This window comes from Bombina bombina, chromosome 2 (genome assembly GCF_027579735.1).
Source record: "Bombina bombina isolate aBomBom1 chromosome 2, aBomBom1.pri, whole genome shotgun sequence".
Taxonomy (NCBI): domain Eukaryota; kingdom Metazoa; phylum Chordata; class Amphibia; order Anura; family Bombinatoridae; genus Bombina; species Bombina bombina.
The window spans coordinates 848,512,918-848,532,139 of NC_069500.1; the positions used below are offsets into that span (position 1 = coordinate 848,512,918).

General features: G+C 38.2%; 1 long non-coding RNA gene across 1 annotated transcript in view; it reads right to left on the minus strand.

The window, feature by feature from the left end:
• Positions 1–4,242: 4,242 nt before the first annotated feature.
• The window catches only part of LOC128648057 (uncharacterized), a 97,193-nt gene continuing 82,213 nt past the window's right edge, over positions 4,243–19,222 (minus strand). Inside the window, exon 3 of the long non-coding RNA XR_008400488.1 lies at positions 4,243–4,310. This is a non-coding gene — a long non-coding RNA (uncharacterized LOC128648057). The remainder of the gene's footprint in view (positions 4,311–19,222) is intronic.

Below are 19,222 nucleotides of genomic sequence, written 5' to 3' on the forward strand. Positions count from 1 at the left end.
AACCAGATCTAATGGTATGAGTACCACAGCTTATAGTCCCACCAAGACCATATAGAGTACAGCATTTTCAAAATCCATAAGTACAGCTGACAGATGGTAACATTTGTACACTATATTTGAAGTGGTGCTCTTGGTTGGGGAAAATAGGGAAAAAACAAACAAACATATGTCAACCTTTTAAAAGTACTTTTCTTCATCTAGCCATCTACCCAGCTCATTAATGTACAATTTTGAATTCACAGAATTATTTTTGTTTGCACATTTACAAATATGATTCTTTAAAAAGTGATCTCTTAATTTCTGCATTTTTTTTTATCATGCATGTCACACACTGTTGATTTAGGGGATGCAAGGTGCATAAATGTTTCCTCCTGTGAGTGTTTCTGTGGGTGTATGTGTTTATGTCTTTGTGCTTTGGTTTGTGTCTCTATGAGTGTGGATGTATTTTTTATCTGTGGGTCTCTCTGTGAGGGTGGGTGTGTATGTCTTTGTGCATTTTCTGTGGATGTCTGTGAGTGTGTGTGCATATGTCTTCAAGCTTTTTCTATGGGTGTCTCTGTGAGAGTGTGTGTGTGTGTGTGTGTATGTATGTCTGTGTTTTCTGTGGGTGTCTCTGTGAGGGTGTGTGTATATCTTTGTGTGTTTTCTGTGGATGTCTCATTGAGGGTGTGTGTATGTATGTCTTTCTGTGTTTTTCAGGTGGTTGTCTGTGTGTGTGTGTGTGTGTGTATGTCTTTGTGTGTTTTCTGAGGCTGTCTCTGTCGGTGTTTCCTTGGATGTATGTGCAAGTTTGAGTTTGTGTGTGGGCGTCCATTGTCTGTTCCTTTTTAGGACATTTTTACCTTACTACTAATTATTCACATCTTTCTACAGACTTTGAGACTAACAAGACCTTTCCGGAAGTAACCAATCCACCATTTAACCTTTAAATTATTGTTTAGTCAGTTCAGGGCCCTTCCTTTCAGCCACTGCATGCTGTTGTCATAATTTAGCTGTCCTCTTCCTTTACAAAAAGATAATCAGAACTCCATATTTTGTTTTCTAAATCTCCATTTTTTTTTACAAAACTGTAGTTTACCTCATTACTTGTCAGGTCAATGTAAACAAGTGCTAAGTGTCTGTTTGGGTTTCTGTGTCTGAGTGTGTTTCTTTGCGTGTCTGCTAGATTGTCTATATGTGAATCCTTATGTGCGAGTGTGTTTGTGTGTTTCAGTGTATGAGTGTGTCTGTGTGTGTATGTTACTACTTTTACTACATTTCCAAGTTTAAATATACGTTTTAGTCACTTGGTCAAAATTTGCACATGTCAAAGGAGCGGGGAGGGGGCCCTGATCAATGGTTGAGTCAGGGGCCCCAAAATTTCTAGTGGCGGCCCTGCATATAAGGAAATGCAAGTATTAAAAGAACTGAAAAGTCTGGACAGCAAAGCTAATTTCGAGATCAAATGCACTATTGAACCCCTTTAAATTGTAAATGCATTAATGTAAATGGCAAGGCAAACCTGTCTGAAGTACACAGATATAAAAGACACTCTAGCGTCCCAGATCCCAGACCAGAAGGGAGCCCTACTCTAGTGTCCCAGATCCCAGACCAGTAGGGAGCCCTACTCTAGCGTCCTAGACCAGAAGGGAGCCCTACTCTAGCATCCCAGATCCCAGACCAGAAGGGAGCCCTACTCTAGCGTCCCAGATCCCAGAACAGCAGGGAGTCCTACTCTAGCGTCCCAGATCCCAGAACAGAAGGGAGCCCTACTCTAGCGTCCCAGATCCCAGACCAGAAGGGAGCCCTACTCTAGCGTCCCAGATCCCAGACCAGAAGGAAGCCCTACTCTAGCGTCACAGATCCTAGAGCGTAAGGGAGCCCTACTCTAGCGTCACAGATCTCAGACCAGAAGGGAGCCCTACTCTAGCGTCCCAGATCCCAGACCAGAAGGGAGCCCTACTCTAGCGTCCCAGATCCCAGACCAGAAGGGAGCCCTACTCTAGCGTCCTAGATCCCAGACCAGAAGGGAGCCCTACTCTAGCGTCACAGATCCCAGAGCAGAAGGGAGCCCTACTCTAGCATCACAGATCTCAGACCAGATGGGAGCCCTACTCTAGCGTCACAGATCCCAGACCAGAAGGTAGCCCTACTCTAGCGTCACAGATCCCAGACCAGAATGGAGCCCTACTCTAGAGTCCCAGATCCCAGACCAGAAGGGAGCCATATTCTAGCGTCCCAGATCCCAGACCAGAAGGGAGCCCTACTCTAGGGTCACAGATCCCAGACCAGAAGGGAGCCCTACTCTAGCATCCCAGATCCCAGACCAGAAGGGAGCCCTACACTAGTGTCCCAGATCCCAGACCAGAAGGGAGCCCTACTCTAGCATCACAGATCCCAGACCAGAAGGAAGCCCTACTCTAGCATCACAGATCCCAGACCAGAAGGGAGCCCTACTCTAGCGTCCCAGATCCCAGACCAGAAGGAAGCCCTACTCTAGCGTCACAGATTGGAAGGGAGCCCCACTTACCATAAATAAAATGTGAAGAGAAGTCCTTAGCCACTGAATACTGCTGGTCACTACAGACTGACATATCAAACAGAGAATCCACATGAGCAGCGCGGCTTGCACGACTCAACCTGCAGAGAGCGCAACAACATTTTAGAAGCACATACTATAGCACATTGTTTCTGAACCGTGGCCCTCAAGTATCCCCAACAGGCCAGGATTGTGCACTGGTTCAGCTATAATGAAAATGTTGGCCTGTACTTGAGGACCGCAGTTGAGAAACACTGATCTATAGCATACTAAAATATGGTGAACAATAGAGGCATTCAGCATTTAAAAAGCTAGAATTTACCATCACTGTAACTATTTTTCTTACATATAAATCAGCGTTTATTGTTGTGGCCAAGTTACGTGTCTCTTTTATTTTTTGTTTTTTAATTTCTTCTCCTGAAAAGAGTCTAATGGTAGTTTTATAACTGGCAAGCTCTCCTGTTAGCTAGATGAATTGCTTTCACTGTTTTTCATTTGTGCTAATTAACAAGGATCTGTATTGAGAGCCAGCCATATTAAGGTATTATATGTTGAATATTTTAACAGGGTAAAAAAAAAAATGGGCAGTACTGTTGCAGACAAGAAATTTTATTTGGCTGATGTGATTTTTAGTGACCAGTATTAAAATGTATTAGACAAACAAAGTTGCAGAATAACAAACCTACACTATAGAATTTGTTTTGTGTGCAATTATACTATAGGTACCTCAATAGGAACCTGTATTGGTTTCAAATAATCTTGCAGTATTTGTGCAGTCAGTCGGTAGCTAGATCTATGCCTGCACAAATCTTGCTCTGTCTTTCATTTGAAAATGTTCACTGTTTAAATGAGCTAATCAAATCTGTGCATGCTAATTAAATTAACCCTATGTGTACCCAGCTGGTTTCTTAACCTAGGGCTAAAAGAACAGATTTATATAATCACTACTCATGAAAAAGGATCTATCTCTTCATTTTAGAGGATACTGCCTGAGGTTATTACCATCATTTTGTTAATTGATACAATTTTTTAGTTTTAGCTATGAGTGTGAAGCTAATGAAAAAGGCGAATTGCTTGGCATGGTGAAAAATAACTGTGTGATGTCTGATTACTGTATTATCTTCACAGGCAGCTAAAGAGAAACCGTTTCATAGACAGGCTAAAATGTTCTTTATAAAGGGTGCAAAAAGAATGGGCTCTGCATTTTCTCACCTTTTATCTACAGTGACATGACTGTAATTCCCACTAGAAATGGGAAGTATATGGCAAACATGTTTAAAGAAAATATTAAGAATTCTGTATTTTTTTTCTCTCTGTCATTACAGTTGTAGCACAGAGATAGATGCATGGAATTTTCAGTGACAAAATCTTTACATTGGAGCAAGTCTATTAATTCTCATTTAACTTTAGAACAAATAGACATTATATATACATATATATTTATTATATATATATATATATATATATATATATATATATATATATATATATATATATATATATATATAATGTTTTTTGGTAAATATATATATCTATACCTATATTTGTATATGATTATATATAGGTATAGATATATAGGAATATCTATTTATTAATAATAAGAACATACAAATAATTAAAAAATATACTGTTTTATCAGATCCTATCCTTTTCAGATATATCTTTACTGATGTGAATTTCCTTTGTTTTATGATGTTTAATTGTCTTCAGTAGTATGTATGGTTCTTTATATTTTATATGCTCTCTGAGGATTCAATGTTTATGTTGGATGGTTCTGTATTTTTTGAAAAACCTAAAAATATAGAAAATGTGAGGTTTACTATTCGTGTTTTGCATAAATGTGTCGTAATGGTTATGTCTATATGTTAAGGCACATTGACTGCCATGATTCTTTTTTTTTCTGTAATGCAAATGTGTTTATTGTATCACATGTTTAACCTCAATAAAAAAATTATTTAAACAAAAAAAAATAATAAAAAAAAATAAAATAATAAGAACATATTCCCTTATGTGAAAAACACTGGAATGTGAAATATTTACAGTAAATACATAGTTAAACACTAAAAAATATTGCATAAATATGATTTTTCATTTTTTCAGCTACTTGACTGCAAAGGGCTACAATGCACTCCTACATTTGTCTAAACAGGTAGCCCTCAGTTTACGCCGGGGTTAGGTTCCAGAAGGAATGGTTGTAAATCGAAACCGTTGTAAATTGAAACCCAGTATATAATGTAAGTCAATGGGAAGTGAAGGAGTTAGGTTCCAGGCCCTCTTAAAACTGTCATAAGTAAAAACATAATTTATGCTTACCTGATAAATTCCTTTCTTCTGTAGTGTGATCAGTCCACGGGTCATCATTACTTCTGGGATATTACTCCTCCCCCAACAGGAAGTGCAAGAGGATTCACCCAGCAGAGCTGCATATAGCTCCTCCCCTCTACGTCACTCCCAGTCATTCGACCAAGGACCAACGAGAAAGGAAAAGCCAAGGGTGAAGTGGTGACTGGAGTATAAATTAAAAAATATTTACCTGCCTTAAAAACAGGGCGGGCCGTGGACTGATCACACTACAGAAGAAAGGAATTTATCAGGTAAGCATAAATTATGTTTTCTTCTGTTAAGTGTGATCAGTCCACGGGTCATCATTACTTCTGGGATACCAATACCAAAGCAAAAGTACACGGATGACGGGAGGGACAGGCAGGCTCTTTATACAGAAGGAACCACTGCCTGAAGAACCTTTCTCCCAAAAATAGCCTCCGATGAAGCAAAAGTGTCAAATTTGTAAAATTTGGAAAAAGTATGAAGCGAAGACCAAGTTGCAGCCTTGCAAATCTGTTCAACAGAGGCCTCATTCTTGAAGGCCCAAGTGGAAGCCACAGCTCTAGTAGAATGAGCTGTAATTCTTTCAGGAGGCTGCTGTCCAGCAGTCTCATAAGCTAAACGAATTATGCTACGAAGCCAAAAGAAAGAGAGGTAGCGGAAGCTTTTTGACCTCTCCTCTGCCCAGAGTAAATGACAAACAGAGAAGACGTTTGTCGAAATTCCTTAGTTGCCTGTAAGTAAAATTTTAGAGCACGGACTACATCCAGGTTGTGCAGTAGACGTTCCTTCTTTGAAGAAGGATTTGGGCATAAAGAAGGAACAACAATCTCTTGATTGATATTCCTGTTAGTAACTACCTTAGGTAAGAACCCAGGTTTAGTACGCAGGACTACCTTATCCGAATGAAAAATCAAATAAGGAGAATCACAATGTAAGGCTGATAATTCAGAGACTCTTCGAGCCGAGGAAATAGCCATTAAAAATAGAACTTTCCAAGATAACAACTTTATATCAATGGAATGAAGGGGTTCAAACGGAACGCCCTGTAAAACATTAAGAACAAGGTTTAAACTCCATGGTGGAGAAACAGTTTTAAACACAGGCTTAATCCTGGCCAAAGCCTGACAAAAAGCCTGGACGTCAGGAACTTCTGACAGACGTTTGTGTAACAGAATGGACAGAGCTGAGATCTGTCCCTTTAATGAACTAGCAGATAAACCCTTTTCTAAACCTTCTTGTAGAAAAGACAATATCCTAGGAATCCTAACCTTACTCCAAGAGTAACCTTTGGATTCACACCAATATAGGTATTTACGCCATATCTTATGGTAAATCTTTCTGGTAACAGGTTTCCTAGCCTGTATTAAGGTATCAATAACTGACTCAGAAAACCCACGTCTTGATAAAATCAAGCGTTCAATTTCCAAGCAGTCAGCTTCAGAGAAGTTAGATTTTGATGTTTGAAGGGACCCTGTATCAGAAGGTCCTGTTTCAGAGGTAGAGACCAAGGTGGACAGGATGACAAGTCCACCAGGTCTGCATACCAAGTCCTGCGTGGCCACGCAGGTGCTATTAGAATCACTGATGCTCTCTCTTGTTTGATTCTGGCAATCAATCGAGGAAGCAACGGGAAGGGTGGAAACACGTAAGCCATCCTGAAGTCCCAAGGTGCTGTCAGAGCATCTATCAGGACTGCTCCTGGATCCCTGGATCTGGACCCGTAACGAGGAAGCTTGGCGTTCTGTCGAGACGCCATGAGATCTATCTCTGGTTTGCCCCAACGTCGAAGTATTTGGGCAAAGACCTCCGGATGAAGTTCCCACTCCCCCGGATGAAAAGTCTGACGACTTAAGAAATCCGCCTCCCAGTTCTCCACTCCCGGGATGTGGATTGCTGACAGGTGGCAAGAGTGAGACTCTGCCCAGCGAATTATCTTTGATACTTCCATCATAGCTAGGGAGCTTCTTGTCCCTCCCTGATGGTTGATGTAAGCTACAGTCGTGATGTTGTCCGACTGAAACCTGATGAACCCCCGAGTTGTCAACTGGGCCAAGCCAGGAGGGCATTGAGAACTGCTCTCAATTCCAGAATGTTTATTGGCAGGAGACTCTCCTCCTGACTCCATTGTCCCTGAGCCTTCAGAGAATTCCAGACGGCACCCCAACCTAGAAGGCTGGCGTCTGTTGTTACAATTGTCCAGTCTGGTCTGCTGAATGGCATCCCCCTGGACAGATGTGGCCGAGAAAGCCACCATAGAAGAGAATTTCTGGTCTCTTGATCCAGATTCAGAGAAGGGGATAAGTCTGAGTAATCCCCATTCCACTGACTTAGCATGCACAGTTGCAGTGGTCTGAGGTGTAAGCGTGCAAAGGGTACTATGTCCATTGCCGCTACCATTAAGCCGATTACCTCCATGCATTGAGCCACTGACGGGTGTTGAATGGAATGAAGGGTGCGGCAAGCACTTTGAAGTCTTGTTAGCCTGTCCTCTGTCAGGTAAATCTTCATTTCTACAGAATCTATAAGAGTCCCCAGGAAGGGAACTCTTGTGAGTGGAACGAGTGAACTTTTCTTTTCGTTCACCTTCCATCCATGTGACCTTAGAAATGCCAGCACTAACTCTGTATGAGACTTGGCAGTTTGAAAGCTTGAAGCTTGTATCAGAATGTCGTCTAGGTATGGAGCTACCGAGATTCCCCGCGGTCTTAGTACCGCCAGAAGAGCACCCAGAACCTTTGTGAAGATTCTTGGAGCTGTAGCCAATCCGAATGGAAGAGCCACAAACTGGTAATGCCTGTCTAGGAAGGCAAACCTTAGGTACCGATAATGATCTTTGTGAATCGGTATGTGAAGGTAAGCATCTTTTAAATCTACAGTGGTCATGTACTGACCCTCTTGGATCATAGGTAAAATTGTCCGAATAGTCTCCATCTTGAACGATGGAACTCTTAGGAATTTGTTTAGGATCTTTAAGTCCAGGATTGGTCTGAAAGTTCCCTCTTTTTTGGGAACCACAAACAGATTTGAGTAAAACCCCTGTCCCTGTTCCGATCGTGGAACTGGATGGATTACTCCCATTAACAAGAGCTCTTGTACGCAGCGTAGAAACGCCTCTTTCTTTGTCTGGATTGTTGACAATCTTGACAGATGAAATCTCTCTCTTGGAGGAGAGTATTTGAAGTCCAGAAGGTATCCCTGAGATATTATCTCTGGCGCCCAGGGATCCTGAACATCTCTTGCCCAAGCCTGGGCGAAGAGAGAAAGTCTGCCCCCCACTAGATCCGATCCCGGATCGGGGGCCCTCAATTCATGCTGTTTTAGGGGCAGCAGCAGGTTTCCTAGTCTGCTTGCCCTTGTTCCAGGACTGGTTAGGTTTCCAGCCTTGTCTGTAGCGAGCAACAGCTCCTTCCTGTTTGGTGCAGAGGAAGTTGATGCTGCTCCTGCTTTGAAATTACGAAAGGAACGAAAATTAGACTGTCTAGTCTTGGCTTTGGCTTTGTCCTGAGGCAGGGCATGGCCTTTACCTCCTGTAATGTCAGCGATAATCTCTTTCAACCCGGGCCCGAATAAGGTCTGCCCTTTGAAAGGTATATTAAGCAATTTAGACTTAGAAGTAACATCAGCTGACCAGGATTTTAGCCACAGCGCCTGCGTGCCTGAATGGCGAATTCTGAATTCTTCGCCGTAAGTTTAGTAAGATGTACTACGGCCTCCGAAATGAATGAATTAGCTAGTTTAAGGACTCTAAGCCTGTCCGTAATGTCGTCCAGAGTAGCTGAACCAATGTTCTCTTCCAGAGACTCAATCCAGAATGCCGCTGCAGCCGTGATCGGCGCAATGCATGCAAGGGGTTGCAATATAAAACCTTGTTGAACAAACATTTTCTTAAGGTAACCCTCTAATTTTTTATCCATTGGATCTGAAAAAGCACAGCTATCCTCCACCGGTATAGTGGTACGCTTAGCTAAGGTAGAAACTGCTCCCCTCCACCTTAGGGACCGTTTGCCATAAGTCCCTTGTGGTGGCGTCTATTGGAAACATTTTTCTAAATATCGGAGGGGGTGAGAACGGCACACCGGGTCTATCCCACTCCTTAGTAACAATTTCAGTAAGTCTCTTAGGTATAGGAAAAACCTCAGTACTCGTCGGGTACCGCAAAATATTTATCCAACCTACACATTTTCTCTGGTATTGCAACTGTGTTACAATCATTCAGAGCCGCTAACACCTCCCCTAGTAATACACGGAGGTTTTCCAGTTTAAATTTAAAATTTGAAATATCTGAATCCAGTCTGTTTGGATCAGAACCGTCACCCACAGAATGAAGCTCTCCGTCCTCATGTTCTGCCACCTGTGACGCAGTGTCTGACATGGCCCTAATATTATCAGCGCACTCTGTTCTCACCCCAGAGTGATCACGCTTACCTCTTAGCTCTGGTAATTTAGCCAAAACCTCAGTCATAACAGTAGCCATATCCTGTAATGTGATTTGTAATGGCGCCCCAGATGTACTCGGCGCTACAATATCACGCACCTCCCTGTGAGCGGGAGATGTAGGTACTGACACGTGAGGCGAGTTAGTCGGCATAACTCTCCCCTCGTTGTTTGGTGAAATTTGTTCAATTTGTACAGATTGACTTTTATTTAAAGTAGCATCAATACAGTTAGTACATAAATTTCTATTGGGCTCCACTTTGGCATTGCAACAAATGACACAGGTATCATCCTCTGAATCAGACATGTTTAACACACTAGCAAATAAACTTGTAACTTGGAAATACAATTCAATTAGAATAATATTAAAACGTACTGTGCCTTTAAGAAGCACAGAAGATCTATGACAGTTGAAAATTAATAAATTGAAACAGTTATAGCCTCAATCCTTGTAAATAACACAACTTTAGCAAAGGTTTAATCCCATTAGCAAAGATAACAAATTCTGAAAGCAGGAAACAAATTACAGAATAAACGTTTTTTTATCTCAGTCAAACTATAATTCTCACAGCTCTGCTGAGAGAAATTACCTCCCTCAAAATAAGTTTTGAAGACCTCTGAGCTCTGTAGAGATGAACCGGATCATGCAGGGAATACAATGAGTTGCTGACTGAAATATTTGATGTGTAGTAAAAGCGCCAAAAAACGGCCCCTCCCCCTCACACACAGCAGTGAGGGAGAACAGAAACTGTCAGAAAACAGATTAAGCAACTGCCAAGTGGAAAAATAGTGCCCAAACATTTATTCACTCAGTACCTCAGTAAATGAAAACGATTTTACATTCCAGCAAAAACGTTAAACATAATCTCTAGTTATTAAACAGCTTTATGTATTTCTTACAGTGTAATTCTAGTGAAGTACCATTCCCCAGAATACTGAAGTGTAAAGTATACATACATGACATTATATCGGTATGGCAGGATTTTCTCATCAATTCCATTGTCAGAAAATAAAAACTGCTACATACCTCTATGCAGATTCATCTGCCCGCTGTCCCCTGATCTGAAGTTTACCTCTCCTCAGATGGCCGAGAAACAGCAATATGATCTTAACTACTCCGGCTAAAATCATAACAAAAACTCTGGTAGATTCTTCTTCAAACTCTGCCAGAGAGATAATAACACACTCCGGTGCTATTTTAAAATAACAAACTTTTGATTGAAGATATAAAACTAAGTATAATCACCATAGTCCTCTCACACATCCTATCTAGTCGTTGGGTGCAAGAGAATGACTGGGAGTGACGTAGAGGGGAGGAGCTATATGCAGCTCTGCTGGGTGAATCCTCTTGCACTTCCTGTTGGGGAGGAGTAATATCCCAGAAGTAATGATGACCCGTGGACTGATCACACTTAACAGAAGAAACCTTATACATTATTTTTAAAGCTTTGAAATTAAGACTTTAAATGCTAAACAGCATTATAAACCTAATAAAATAATCACAAAACACAGAATATATAATTAAACTAAGTTAAATGAACAAAAACATTTGCAAAACAGCATTATAAACCTAATAAAATAATCACACAACACAGACTTCACTTGCATTTCTCTGCAAACAGTTATTTCTATGCATTCCAATCTGGACTGATTTATATAAAGGAAGATTTTGTTCCTTTGAAATCTGCTCAATAGCTCAGGTCTGGTTAAACTGAATAATTTCAGCTTGCTTGGCTTTGCTGCAACACAAGCGGACAGCTCCACCTACTAGCTATTTTAATCAATACACTGCTTCTCAATGCTTTTCAATAGCAGTCACATGGCTGGAAAAAAAGGTTGTTATTCTGAAACAGCGCAAATTGAACCGTTGTAAACTGAGGGCCACCTGTATATATATATATATATATATATATATATATATATATATATATACACATATATATATATATATATATATATGTCTGTAAATACATATTATACACATATAAATACTCAAATACATAGGTACACACATATACAGTACAAATATATATATACAATTGTGCTCATAAGTTTACATACCCTGGCAGAATTTATGATTTATTGGCCATTTTTCAGAGAATATGAATGATAACACAAAAACTGTTCTTTTACTCATGGTTAGTGTTTGTCTGAAGCCATTTATTATCAATCAACTGTGTTTACTCTTTTTAAATCATAATGACAACAGAAACTACCCAAATGACCCTGATCAAAAGTTTACATACCCTGGTGATTTTGGTCTGATAACATGCACACAAGTTGACACAAAGTGGTTTGAATGGCTATTAAAGGTAGCCATCCTCACCTGTGATCTGTCTGCTTGTAATTAGTGTGTGTGTATAAATGGTCAATGAGTTTCTGGACTCCTGACAGACCCTTGCATCTTTCATTTCTGAGTCATGGGGAAAGCAAAAGAATTGTCAAAGGATCTGCGGGAAAAGGTAGTTGAACTGTATAAAATATTAAAGGGATATAAAAAGATATCCAAGGAATTGAGAATGCAAATCAGCAATGTTCAAACTCTAATCAAGAACCGTAAATTGAATATTGCATGAGGCATCCCCTGTCTGCCAAGCAGCCTTATGCAGTTGTCCTTCTCAGCCAGTGAACAGAGATGGGTGATTTTCTGTATTTTCATATTCAAGAGGTAAGACAAATATTTCCTTTGACATTTATACTGCTATTATACTGCTATTTGTTTTTTTATTTCTTGTAGGTAAAATAAATACATACCTTTATCAACAGATTTTCAATATAAATTGGATGCCTTTAAGCTACCACTTTATAAGGTTTGTATTTCTATTACTGGGTAGGAAAACACTTTGCCCTCCATGGTATGAATTCAACAGGGCATGGAGATTCTGTCCCATGATTAGATGATAGCATCACACAAATGCTACAGAATTATTGTCTGTGAATCACCCATTCCACCACATCCAAAAGGTGCACTAGTGGTTTAAGATTTAGTAACTGTGGAAGCCATAGAAATACATTGAAATGATTGCCACGTTCATGGAACCAGATTGAGATGATATGCACTGTTTGACAACTTGTTATCCTGCTGAAAGAAGCCATAAGGTAATGTTACTATAAAGGGATGTGAAAAATAGTGGTGAGAGACAGCACCTTTTCAATCCGGGGCACAGGAAAGGGTTAGCCAAACCCCAATATCAATCTCAAAAAGGTAATTTTCCAGCCTCCAATAGAATTTAAAAGACCTTTATTAATCTCTTACAGGGTCCATTATAACAACGACGTTTCAAAACCTATACCAGGTTCTTAATCATGTTTATAGAATAGTGTACAGGTGTGCCTTTTATACCTGTCCATTCCTATAAGATTACACAACAGTGCCATCATGTGGTAAAAATTTAAAATTACAAGTGATAAATAAAAATCTTCAGTTATTCAAATTCTTATGTATCTCATATTGAATTTTTAGAATATTTACTTTCTTCTTCTTGATTTCTATGTATGTTTATCACATGCAATATTAAAACCAAAATAATAGTACATTTACAAATAAAACCTATACACATAAAAAATTCGGAATCAAATTTGCTACTACAGATAAATGCTACAATTATCAATTAGAAAAATAATGACCATTCAAATTCTTTATTCAGACCTTCAGGTATCATGGTGTTTAATTTATTGATCCAAAACATCTCCCTTCTTTTGAGCAATTGGTCCCTGTCACCTCCCCTCCTGGGTCTGTCAACTTGTTCCAATGACTTGAAATCTCAGTTGACGCAAGCATCGGAAGAGGCGCATATTATTCAACGTCACAACCGGAGCGCCCAGAGAGCCCGACGGACGAAAGGACACCAGCGGGGGCAATACCGCTACTGAGCAGCGAAGTAGACCACCAGATACATCAGATGAAGTAGGCGATGTCGGTAGACAGACAGAATCTCCCCAACAAAAAGAAAATATCGATGAAATGGTACTTGAGAACCAAAGACACATGCTCCTTGCTGTAAACAATGAACGAATAAGGCATAGTAAGAAAACGACACACGAAGAAACAACCAATATGGGTAAAGTAAATGTACCTAAACATACGGTGTATAGACATTTTAAAGAAACAATTCACCGAAGAAAATGATGGACAATCCAATGAAATGTATAATATGACTAAAGACTCTCAGTATCGCACAAATATTCACAATGGTAACTTAAGCACTAGCACAAACCAAAAGTTTTTGAATGCTAAAAATGTTAACAATGAAGAAAGCACTTCCAATCCAGTTAATGAAAAACACTTTAGAAAGTAATGTTGCTAAAGACACAACACTTTAGAATTAGAGAACACATTGGTTGATGATACCGATAATAATATTAGCACTTTAAATTTGAACAGCACTTTTAATTTAGAAAGCACTTTAGTAAGGGACACCACTGAAGATATTAGCACTTTAAAGTTTAACAAAACATCTACTAAGTCTAATGCCAACACTATAGTCAAAAGCAATACTAAGTTGCATCACAATATAGAAACTACACAGGATGATTTGGTTCATAACATTTCTAATTACACCTTATCAGAAATAGAACACAAAATTTTAAATAAAGGCTTATCGTATTGTTTATCTAATATGCATGATGAATTTATTATAGAACAAGATTTAGAGAGATTTTTTAGAAAACTGAAACTCAAGGTACATTTTTCTACACTCACAAGTATGACAGAAACACCTGTAATAATGAAAAAGGATAGTATCAACAAGGATACAAAATTTAACAATCTTAAGACATTTGGGATTAAAGGCAAGAGTAAATTTAACCCGCCAACACAATATAGTGTAGCCACATTTGCAAAACTAGTTCAAAAAGAAGTAAAAAACTTACTAAAAAGAAATAAAAAGAGAGAACTAGTGCAAATTGATAAGAAACAACAAGATGCCATTAACAAATTAAAAAACAATAAAGAAATCATAATAAAGGAGGCAGATAAGGGCGGGCAGTAGTGCTACTAAACAAAATTGATTATGTAAATGACATACAAAGACAATTTAAACGGACACCACAGTATATGAAGCCCTAACTAGAGATCCTACAACACAAATAAGCAAAGAAATAGAACACATCACCAACGTAGCAGTTAAGAATGGCATCATTACTACTGAATTCAAAGAGTGCCTAATAGAAAAAAACCCAGTAAGACCTGTAATCTATGCTTCACCCAAAATACATAAAGACAAATTTCAACCTCCAGGCCGCCCAATAGTGGCAGGAGTAAATTCCATTTTTTCAAAAATTGCAACCTTTCTAGATAAAGTATTGCAGCCCTTCTTGTTAGAGACATCTTCTTACTTAAAAGAAACTAATGATTTTTCTTGCAAAATTAAAAGATATTGGACAAATTGGAGACAAATGCATTCTATATACACTAGATGTTACTAGCTTATATACCTCCATAAAGCACACTAGCGGCATTGAGGCTGTGACAAATACATTAAAAGTGAATAATAAATATACTGAGAAAGAAATACAATTTCTAACAGATTTATTATCTGTTATCCTATATCAAAATTATTTTTTATTCCAAGACACTTTTTATTTGCAAAAACAGGGTACTGCGATGGGCTCCAGTGTCGCCCCAACATATGCCAACATCTTTATGTCCCACATAGAAGAGAAATTTGTATACTCAAATCCATTATTTTTACAATATGGTGCAGCATGGTGGAGATTTGTGGATGACATATTTGGCATATGGTGGGGTGACACTGGTAGCCTATTGCAATTTGTTGAACATCTTAACTCATCTGTCACTGGTTTAAAATTCACACTTAACACTGAGGAAACAGGAGTAGCATTTTTAGACACCTTTGTATATAAAGAACAAGGCTTCCTAAAAACTGATCTATATGTGAAACCCACAGATAAAAACAAAGTACTACAATATGATAGCTTCCACTCAAAAAAAACAATAGAAGCCATACCCCAAGGTCAATTCAAAGAGTGAAAAGAATAGTGACTGATAAAAAGAAATGTGATATAAGATTAAAGGAAATGGCAGAAAAATTCAAAAGAAGAGGATATCCAGAAGAACTAATTACAAAACAATTAGAGTACTTTAAAAATAAGGAAGATAACAACACAATAAATAAGACAAAAGAAAACAGAATGATTTTTGTAACCCAATATAACACTCTAGGATCTAAAATATCACACATCATTAATAAACACTGGCACATACTCAGAGAATGCAATCCCCAAGTTGAAGATTTTAAAAACATACCTATAGTGGCTTACAAAAAAACTAAGAACCTGAGAGATCTACTGGTAAGAGCAGATATAGGTAGCAAAAAGAAAAGTATTCAAACATCAATAGGACCTGATAATAGAGGTTGTTATCCTTGCCTACATTGTAGTCACTGTAGTTCCATAATAAAGGGGAAGGAATTTTTCCATCCTACTAAGGGGACTAAATATCCAATTAAGAAATATCTAACATGTATAAGCACATACACCATATACCTCATTAAATGTCCGTGTGCCAGGATTTACATAGGTGAAACTAGTAGGGAGGTAAGAACAAGAATCACCGAACACAAATCCAATATCAGAAATAAAAATACAGAAGCTCCTGTTTCCTGTCACTTCATCTCCATGGGTCATAACATCAGTCAACTGAGATTTCAAGTCATTGAACAAGTTGACAGACCCAGGAGGGGAGGTGACAGGGACCAATTGCTCAAAAGAAGGGAGATGTTTTGGATCAATAAATTAAACACCATGATACCTGAAGGTCTGAATAAGAATTTGAATGGTCATTATTTTTCTAATTGATAATTGTAGCATTTATCTGTAGTAGCAAATTTGATTCCGAATTTTTTATGTGTATAGGTTTTATTTGTAAATGTACTAGTATTTTGGTTTTAATATTGCATGTGATAAACATACATAGAAATCAAGAAGAAGAAAGTAAATATTCTAAAAATTCAATATGAGATACATAAGAATTTGAATAACTGAAGATTTTTATTTATCACTTGTAATTTTAAATTTTTACCACATGATGGCACTGTTGTGTAATCTTATAGGAAATGGACAGGTATAAAAGGCACACCTGTACACTATTCTATAAACATGATTAAGAAACCTGGTATAGGTTTGAAACGTCGTTGTTATAATGGACCCTGTAAGAGATTAATAAAGGTCTTTTAAATTCTATTGGAGGCTGGAAAATTACCTTTTTGAGACTATAAAGGGATGCACATAGTCAGCAACAATACTTAGTTAGGATGTGGCATTTAAACAATGAACAATTTGTATTAGGTGCCTAATGTTTGACAAGAAAATATTCCCTACCTCATAACACCACTACAAGGGGCATATTTATCAAGCTCTGTATGGAGTTTGATGCCTCTTGTTTCCGGTGAGCCTTCTAAAGACCGCTGCTCCATAAACTTGTCCTCCTGCTCTGAGGTGGAGGACAGAAATCAACCCGATCGAATACGGTCAAGCTGATTGACACCCCCTGCTAGCGGCCCGATTGGCTGCAAATCTGCAGGGGCTGCACCCCAACCTCCTCTCTTTTTTTTGATGCTCATAACAGAGAAATTAACAATAAAAGAACTAAGGCAAAACAGTAATAATATTAAAAGTCCAAAGAAGCATGCAATGCATTTGACACAAAGAGAAATTCTTCCAAGCCAAGGAGAAGAGTCTGATGAATCTTGTTCAATATTCAGATGAAGGGCATGAAACTGATGGAACAAAGCCTGTTTGCAGTAAATCATCCAAACAACATATTCCTGTCTAGACAAAGATGTATGAAGTCTTTGGTAATATTGGAAAGATTCCCAGCTTTGTGCCTCCTAATTGATTTAAATATTGGACCGCAGAAACATTGTCCATCCGGAGGATAATAGCCACTGGAGTTGAGGTTGGTGAGGGAAAATCAGAGAGCTTGCTCTCGGTGATTGACAGCCCCTTCAGTCGCGCGAATGAAGGGACGGGCATTACTCACTACAATAAGTGTGTAATGATACATACGGGCCAGCAGACGAACAGATCCGCTGCCCGTATGTAGCGAAGGCGGGCGGACAGCTTTGCAAGTTGGGAAACTGTCCGCTCACCTGTTAGTACTTTAAGTGGCCTTTAGAGTAGAATTCTCATATATATTAGAAAGCTTAGAATAGTTAAGGATTTCACAGTTGTAAGAACAGATTTTTCTCTGTTAATTAAAAAAACCTTGGGAAACTTGAGAATTCTGGGTTCATCAAAAAATGTTGTCAATTATCTTATTAGACAAATTCTTCAAAGTCCTAACTAAGCTACTACTGATTTTAGGATCTTTTTGAAAATCCATGGGGTCGAAGAAAGTCCAAAATTTAAATAATGGTTTTCCTATAAAAATGTAAGGCATTTGCAATGCATTGAGCTATAGGGACTGTTAAGTAAGCATCGGCTAAGTCTAATTGGACTATCCAATTGTTGTCTACAAGGCAAGCTAGGAAGCTTAGTGCCCTTCATTTTGAAATGGTTGTAGACTACAAAGGAATTTAGAGATATCAGATTTATAGCTGGTCTGAATCGACTACTTTTCATTTTTACTAAGAAAATATTGCTTAGAAAAACATTGAGGACTTGAAATAGGAAAAAAAGTTTGTTTTTATGTAAGAGTGTAATCTCTTGGCTAACCAGAATCCTGTCTGCTCTGAAAATTGGATTGGGTGAGGGATTTAAATTTGAATTGGAGGGGATAGGAAATCTATTAGTAGCCCTTGTCTTTGTCAAGACCTTTTTTAATCTTATATCCTGGGGTGCCTTATATTTTATAACCTTGAGATCTGGGGGTGATAGAGCTAAAGTGAAGTAGAAGGTGCCTGGGGCATTCTGTCTTCATCACGTTGCAGGATTTTTTCTTAAAGGATTTCCTTATTTGGAAATCAATTAATGTTGCCACATCTAAGGATGGGCCCCATTCAGAGTAGCAGGGATAGTTTAAAATATCCGGGTTGAATCTAGGGTTCCCCTAGAGGATCAAAAGTAAGTTCTCCCTCTTCCAAGTATTTAGATTTTTTTTGAATATTTTTTTTTTATTTTTAGTAATCTAATTGGTTCATTAAAATCACAGAAGAGGGAAAATCACAATCTGAAATATATCTGAATCCTCGGTAGAGAAATCAGAATCTGATGAAGAGGAGTATTTTTTTTTTAAATTTTTGAATCTAATTTAGATTTTTTATTATCTCCTGCTTCAATATCCTTGGGAATTATGGTCCTTTTTGCAGATGCTTCAACTTCTTTTCTTGCAGAAGCATTTGTCTCCGATAATAGATAATGGAATTTAGACACCAATATTTTGCTGTTTTTTTACAGCGATAGATGGTGCTTTGCGCTTAAAGGGAAATGAAACCCAAAATCTTTCTTTCATGATTCAGATAGAACATACAATTTTAAACAACTTTCCAATTCACTTATATTATATTGCTTCATTCTTTTGGTATACTTTGTTGTAGGAACAGAAATACACTACTGGGAACTTAATGAAAACTAATGACAAGAGGCATATATGTGCAGCCACCAATCAGCAGCTCTGAGCCTACCTAGGTATTTTTCAACAAAGGATACAAAGAGAATGAAAAAAGATTAAAATTGCATGGTCTTTCTGAATCATGAAATAAAATGGGTTTCATGTCCCTTTAATAGCTTTCTTTGAATTGCCAGATTTATTGGCAGATAATTTAGATATATAAGACACGTTTCCGAAGGGAATTGTCTATCATCGATTCAACAGTTAACTTGTTGGGATTCTCTGTATTTTGAGACAAAATTATAAGTATCTCAAAATTAACTAAAAAGTTGTATTATCAATGAAAAATAGAAGTATAAATTTTATACCAAAAGTATAAATACATATCACTTTAAACTGTTAATAAGTTCTATCAATCAGCAATAAAAATA